Source organism: Palaemon carinicauda, chromosome 34 (assembly GCF_036898095.1).
Source record: "Palaemon carinicauda isolate YSFRI2023 chromosome 34, ASM3689809v2, whole genome shotgun sequence".
Taxonomy (NCBI): Eukaryota; Metazoa; Arthropoda; class Malacostraca; order Decapoda; family Palaemonidae; genus Palaemon; species Palaemon carinicauda.
The window spans coordinates 17332921-17340420 of record NC_090758.1 but is presented as its reverse complement, the minus strand read 5'-3'; positions in this window follow the sequence as shown (position 1 = coordinate 17340420).

Here is a 7500-nt window from a genome sequence, read left to right as displayed (position 1 = left end):
TCAACATCTCAGCTTCCACACCATCCATACCAGATGCTTTTCCTACTCTCGTTTCATCTAGTGCTCACTTCCTCTATAGTAATCTCTCTCTCATTCTCATCTCCCATCACTGGCACCTCAACACCTGGAACAGCAATTATATCTGCCTCCCTATTACTCAACATTCAGCAAACTTTCAAAATATTCCGCCCACCTTTTCCTTGCCTCCTCTCCTTTTAACAACCTTCCATTTCCATCTTTCACTGTCTCTTCAATTCTTGCGCCAGCCTTCCTTACTCTCTTCACTTCTTTCCAAAACTTCTTATTCTCTTCATATGACTGACCCAATCCCTGACCCCACCTCAGGTCAGCTGCCCTCTTTGCCTCACGTACCTTGCGCTTTACTTCCACCTTTTTCTCTCTATATTTTTCATACTTCTCTATACTATTATTCTGCAGCCATTCTTCAGAAGCCCTCTTTTTCTCTTATATATATATATATATGTATATGTATATATATATATATATATATATATATATATATATATATATATATATATATATATATATATATTTTTGGGCTCAAGCCATGTCGTCCTGATGGAAGTTCCTATAGGGTAGCTTCCTAGGGTATATTACAACTACGGCGATATTCCCAGAGAATTTACCTTAAGGTACCAGAATTCTAACTCCTGGAGCGAGTATCCCTCGTGAAAGGGATATCGCGACATATCAGAGGACGTATTCTAGACACGTCACATGGCAATCTACATCCTGGACAGAGATTTCGTCTCGTAGGAGGTGATTGACGAGATACGAATTCGGGAAAGAAAAAGGGGGAGCCGCTCCCAAGGCTTCCCTATCCCCCGATTCGTATGCGTGCCTGGCGCCAATCCTGGCGCCATCTGTATTCCTTTTTGCGTAGCTTAACAACTCGGTGTTTTTTCCTGTTTTTCTCGCAAATCTTGGATTTATTCGACTTTTCATGGCTTCTTCGTCTTCGTCGGCCTCTGATAAGTTGAGTATAGTGTCTGTTATGTATAAATGTAGGCTCTTGGTAAAATTTTGAGTGATTAATAGGATTAATCTTTGATACAAGAGCCGTAGCCTACCAGAGGTGTCCTGGACACTGTCGCTCGCTAGGTACAAATTAGTTAGTCAGAGCGACATTCCTGGTTGTTTTGCTTTAATAAATTTTAGCTATTTAGCATTACATAGGATTTCCTTTCGTGCTTAGTATTATTTGGCGAAGTATTCGCCATTCTGGCCTACGCTAGGCCATGTAGCCTAGTCGTTTGGTCCTAGTACTTCATGCATGATTTTTGTTTTTCCGAGTGTAATTAAAATTTTATTGAAGCTTTAGGCTATATTTTATACATTTTAGACTGTGTGGAATATTTCCAAGATTGTATACGTGTGAGTTTCGGTGAATTAGGTAATCGATTCTCTTGGTGCCTAGGCTAATTGCTTATGGAGCCTTAGTATACTTTATCATACTCCCCGGTTGCTTTCTTTTCTTCGGAGAAGGTATGCAATCCCTTTCCCTCTGTTTAAGCCTTGGGCTTATCCCTAAGTGGTTTTTTCCGAATTTATTTTCGATAAAACTATAATAGGGTGTTACTGTACCTTCCTGTTCCTGTAGTTATGGTTCAAGATGGACAGAACAACAGAGTTTTTAGTCTGAGTCTGTGTTGTCTGGCTTGGGGCAGAGTCCCCCTCGCTGACCTAACACATACAAAGAGAGCTTAGCTCCCTTAGGTCACTACCGAAGGTTTCTGTAGTTATGATTCCTTCTTTTGTGATCTACCAGACTAGTCCTGTTGCTGTTCTCGGGGGAGGATAAGTTCTTCCCTTGGGAGTAGCAACGCCTTCCTTGCTTTGGTGCTCTGGAAGCTGGCAAGTATTGCTGGCCTTTCCCCTTAGATCTCCCTTAGGCTAAGATAAGTTTCTTGGCTGCGGGTGATCTGTCACTAAAGAAAGGTTGGCAGGACCCTCTTGTCCCTTCCCCCTCTATCTCCGTAATGGCCTAGCCATTACTGTACTGTACCTTGCCGGCCGGCAGAGCTGGCCGGCAGGGGTCTTACTGTACTGTACGTCGTTCTACTTCTGGACCTAGTATAGGTTGGGATGTGGAATTGACTCAGCCCATTGCCGGCCGGCAGAGCTGCTGGCCGGCAAGGGTCTTATGTTTTCGAGTGCTGCCCGGACCTCTCTTGGTCCCTCATCCATGCCTGCCGGCAGAGCCGGACGGCATTGGTCAAGGAAGCCTGAATTAGTTTCTCCCCTTCTTTATATGCACTCTTTCGGTTGCCGGGCTTGGAGGTTGTGTACACTCTTATCCCGGCATCCATTCTATTTTTCTTCTAGTGCTGTACCTGTCCCGGCTGCCGGCCTATGAGGCCGGCAGCCGGGCAGGTGTAGTCCTCTGGTTCTTTTGCTGCCGGCTGGCATCGGTCTTGTACCTTTGCCGCCCGGCTTATGTCAGTCCTTGTCTGCCGGTCACCAAGAGTGTGGCCGGCAGCTGGGTACTACCTTGTGTAGTTGCTGGCCGGCAGCCATTGCCGGCCAACACTGGCTGTTACCGGCCGGCAGTTGCTGCCGACCGGCACAGGCATTTGAACCAGAGTGCTGCCGCCCTATAGCTGTTAAGTAGTATACTTTAAAGCTAGTTGTGGTGTGTGCCGGCCGGCAAAGGCAGGCCGGCACACATCCTCCTATACTGTACTAGTATTCTTCTGTATAGCATATACAGTAAGAAGAAAACTATAGTAAAGGTTTTGGTACAGCACTGTATCTTCTAACACTATGGTGTTTTCTTGCACATCCCTTTGCTGTTGCCCTCAGATAGGAAGCTGAGTTGTTCCCTGTCTATTATCCAGGATTTTAAAATCATTGCTTAGGTGTGAGCTCCACCTGTTTCCTCTGGAAACCTTGCATTGGTTACTCTAGAAGAGATAAACCATTTTTGATTTTATTATCTGGAAGGCTGCAACAATGGGTTGTGAGGGAAACACAAGTGTGTGTCTTTCCTTTCTGAATTGTTATGCTATACTATGCATATCCAGTGATACATAGTTCACTTGATACTCATGGAAATTTCTTCTCTTTACAGAAGGACACTCCGAAGTGGGGAAGTGCTTTCTGCAATGTCAGCAGCAAGAACCTCTGCGGACATGAGTTTTGTAGGAGACACGCAGCATACGCTGTCTCCAAGGATGATCTCCGGTATTGGGACCCTCAGGTATGTACTGTGTGCACTAACCTGATTAATGAGACATTTAAATAGCTAGGAAGAAGCTTCGTACCTGGGTAAGGGGCTTCCAAAAGAACACTTCTGGCCCTTATCTTCCAAGTGAGAAGATGAGGGCGTATCTTTTCCCTAAGGCATCAGCTGATGCAGTGATTCCCCAGCCTCAAGAGGAGATCCCCTAAGTTCAGATCCAGGTGGATGCTGAAGTCGCGGTCGCGATGCAAGACATCCAGCTAAATGACAGGATGTCTGATGTGGACGGGTGTCAGGAGGAAGACCTCCTGGCAGAAGCCCTCTACATCGGCCGGTCTCCCAGTAGAGCTGGGACAGGCCCTCTCTTCTATTGTTGCAATGGAACTGCGAATGCAGTGCCTTGCAGAATCACATGGGCCCCAGAAAAAGCTCAATGTGAAAGACCTTCCCTTGTGCTCAGATGCTAACCCATGGAGGTATGCTGAGCACATGCCGATGACGACTGGAAAGATCGTCATCTCGGAGAAGCTGGGCTCAGTTCCCCTGGAGGGTGGAATTCTGGCCCAGCAAGGCATCATATCCGGACTGTTATGTCCGGCTGAGGAAGGAACCAGCTTCAAAGGAGGAGACAGAGCCGAAGGAGGTCATAGTGATGGACCATGCTAAGGCTCAAGCTCTACTTTCATCCTCGAAGAAAGAGAGGGGCTTCTCTAACTCAAAGGTAGCTGCATTGAATAGGAAGCTCCCTTCCTTTGTGTCCTCGCCTACTAGAGCCTTCCCCCTTTTACAGAAAGGGTTTCTGGCTGTACTAAAAGCAATCGAGGCCGGCAAGTCTTGCCCCTCCCTAGAGGAGTGTAAACCCTTGTCGCTGGCCCTGCCTATGGACCACAAAGACTGGAAGGACGTCCATCTTACGTTCTCAGTGGGAAAGTTGGAGGCTGATATTGCCGGACGTCAGTTCGGCAAGGGCCTCCCTAAGCTGTCTGACTTTCTTTTGCGAAGTGAGTTCGATACAAAAGAAAGACTGACTGCCTCAATGTCTCTTCAGACTACTCTCGAGACGATGGCAAGTGACCCCAAGGTCCATGAAATGTTCATGGTAGTGCCCAAGCCTCATCTGACCACAGTGGCGAAGGACCTTTATGGCTTCGTCAAGGCAAGGAGAGCTTGTAGGGAGTTCGTGTTTACCTCGGCTACGGTGAGGCACGAGCTAAAGAAACTAATCTCCTCCAACATTTGGGGAAAAGACCTTTTTCCCTACCGACTTGGTCAAAGAAGTTGTTGATAAAGCCGCCTTGGAGAATAAAAACCTTCTCCAGAAGTGGGGCCTGGCTATCAAAAGAAAGTCTTCCCCGGATGAGGGTCCTCAACCAAAGAGGAAGACTATGAGGACTAGGCTACCGTCTCGGCCAGCCAAGCCTCTTAGACAGCAACAGCAACTGCAATTGCCATTGCCCCCAGTGCCCCAGATTGTGGCACAAACCCCGACCACCTTTCAGTGGGTACCCCAGGCCGTGTCGACACAGTCCACGGCATTCACCCCAGCGTTCGAAGGGCAGTCTACTTCCTTTCGAGCAAAGCCTAGAGGAGCAGCCAGAGGCTCGTCTAGACGCCCCTCAAGGGGAAGGGGATTCAGGGGTGGTCGTGGTCAGGAAGGCAAGACCTCAGGACGGCAGTCCAAGTGAGGTGATACCGGTAGGAGGGAGACTTCTGAAATTTCGGGATCGGTGGACCTTCGATCCCTGGGCCCACAGCCTACTCAAGAATGGACTGGGCGGGAGCTGGTACAGCACTCCACCCCCGTACCTTCGGTTTTTCCAACACTCCACCCCCGTTATGGAGGAGTAAGTTCAAGAATGGTTGGAGAAAAAGGGTGAAGCCCATCAAATTTCTAAGGGAGGCTGTTTTGTGTTTCCAAGAAAGACTCGGAAAAGCTCAGAGTCATCCTGGACTTGTCGCCACTTAACAAGTTCATAGTGAATTGCAAATTCAAAATGCTAACACTGCAACACATAAGGACCTTACTGCCCAAGAGGGCATATTCCGTCTCTATAGACTTGTCAGACGCCTACTGGCACATTCCAATTAGCCATCGACTCTCCCCCTACCTAGGGTTCAGGCTACAACGAAGACTATACGCCTTCGGAGCCATGCCATTCGGGCTAAACATAGCCCCAAGGATTTTTACGAAGCTTGCGAGCGTAGCTCTCAAACAATTTCGCCTAAAGGGAATTCAGGTAGTAGCCTACCTGGACGACTGGTTGGTGTGGGCAGCATCCGAGACAGAATGCTTGCAAGCTTCCAGTCAAGTGATCCAGTTCCTAGAGTACCTAGGCTTCAAGATCAACAGAAAAAGTCTCGACTTTCTCCATCTCAAAAGTCCCAGTGGCTAAGATCCACTGGGACCTTTTGTCACACCATTTCTCCACCCCGGCGAAGAAAAGGAAGGAGATAGCGGGTTCTGTCAAGAGACTTCAAGATTCCGAAAGGATATCAAGACACGAGCAGGAGAGAGTACTGCGCTCTCTCCAGTTTGCTTCGGTGACAGACCCAGTGCTAAGAGCACAGCTAAAGGATGCAATCGGAGTTTGGAGAAGTTATGCATCAAACGCGTGAAGAGATCTGAGAAGACCAGCCGCTTCGGCTAAGTACTCTTCTCAGGCCTTGGTCCCAAGCCAGACATCTAAAGAAGTCAGGTTCTTCTTCAGCCACCTCCCCCGTCGGTGACGATTCACTCAGACGCCTCAAAGGAGGGATGGGGAGGTCACTCTCATCGGAAAAAAGTCCAGGGGACTTGGTCCAGGCTATTCAAGACCTTTCTCATAAAACTTTCTAGAAGCTAGGGCAGTGCTCCTTACCTTAAAGAAAGTCTCCCCGCGTCATTCGTTCCACATAAAGTGGTAATAGACAGCGAGGTAGTTGTGAGATACTTGAATCGACAAGGATCGAGGTCACCACCTCTCAACCAGGTGATGTTAGCCGTCTTCTGATTGGCGGAAAAGAAGAAGTGGTACCTGTCGGCAGTTCACCTTCAAGGAGTCCGCAATGTGACAGCGGACGCTCTATCCAGGTTCACACCGATAGAGTCGGAATGGTCCTTAGACGCAGGATCATTCTCCTTCATTCTGAATCAGTCCCAGAACTGCAGATAGACCTCTTTGCGACGAAAGACAACAAGAAGTTGCCCCTGTACGTGCCCCGTACGAGGACCCCTTAGCGGAAGCAGTGGACGCGATGTCCCTCGACTGGAATAGATGGTCCAAGATTTATCTGTTCCCTCCTCACAACCTTCTGTTGAGGGTCCTCAACAAACTGAGATCCTTCAAAGGGTAGCGGCAATAGTGGCCCACAAGTGGCCGAACAGCGTGTGATTCCTCCTGGCATTGGAACTGTAGCTGAAGTTTGTACCACTACCAGATCCAGTTCTGACCCAGCGAGTCCAGAAGTCAACTGTCTGCGCTTCATTACAGAAAACCCGGACCCTGCAGTTCAAGATTTTCTCTCCCTAGCGGTGAGAAAGCATTTCGGGATTTCGAAAGCCAGTATAGACTTCCTTGAGGAATATAAATGCAAATCTACTAGAAGGCAATATGAGTCATCTTGGAGAAAATGGGTGGCCTTTTGTCAAGGCGAAGATTCCGCAGGAGATCTTGACAGACTTCTGCTTATCTTTTTTCCCCACCTCCATGGTCAAGGGTTGGCAGCGAACACGATTTCAGCGTGTAAGTCTGCTTTGACAAGACCCATTCTATATGCCTTCCAGGTCGACCTAGGTAACGAGATCTTTAATAAAGTCCCGAAAGCCTGTGCTAGGCTCAGACCTTCAGCACCTCCAAAGCCCATTTCATGGTCTTTAGACAAGTTCTTCATTTCGCTTCTCTGTTGAGCAATGAAGAGTGTGCGTTAAAGGATTTGACACAAAAAGTTATTTTCCTATTTTGCACTCGCGTCCGGGGCCAGGGTTAGTGAGATTGTAGCCTCTCGAGAGAGGCAGGTCGTGTTCAGTTCCTGGATGGGGAAGAACTGAACCTGTTTCCGGATCCTACGTTTCTCGCCAAGAATGAGTTACCCACCAACAGGTGGGGTCCCTGGAGAATCTGCCCTCTGAAAGAAGATGCATCTCTATGTCCAGTAGAATGCCTAAAGGTCTATCTTCATAGAACTTCAGACTTCAAGGGTGGTCAACTATTCAGGGGAGAAACATCAGGCTCAAATTTATCTCTGAATCAACTCAGAGCGAAAATCACATATTTTATTCGCAGAGCGGATCCTGACAATACACCCGCAGGTCACGATCC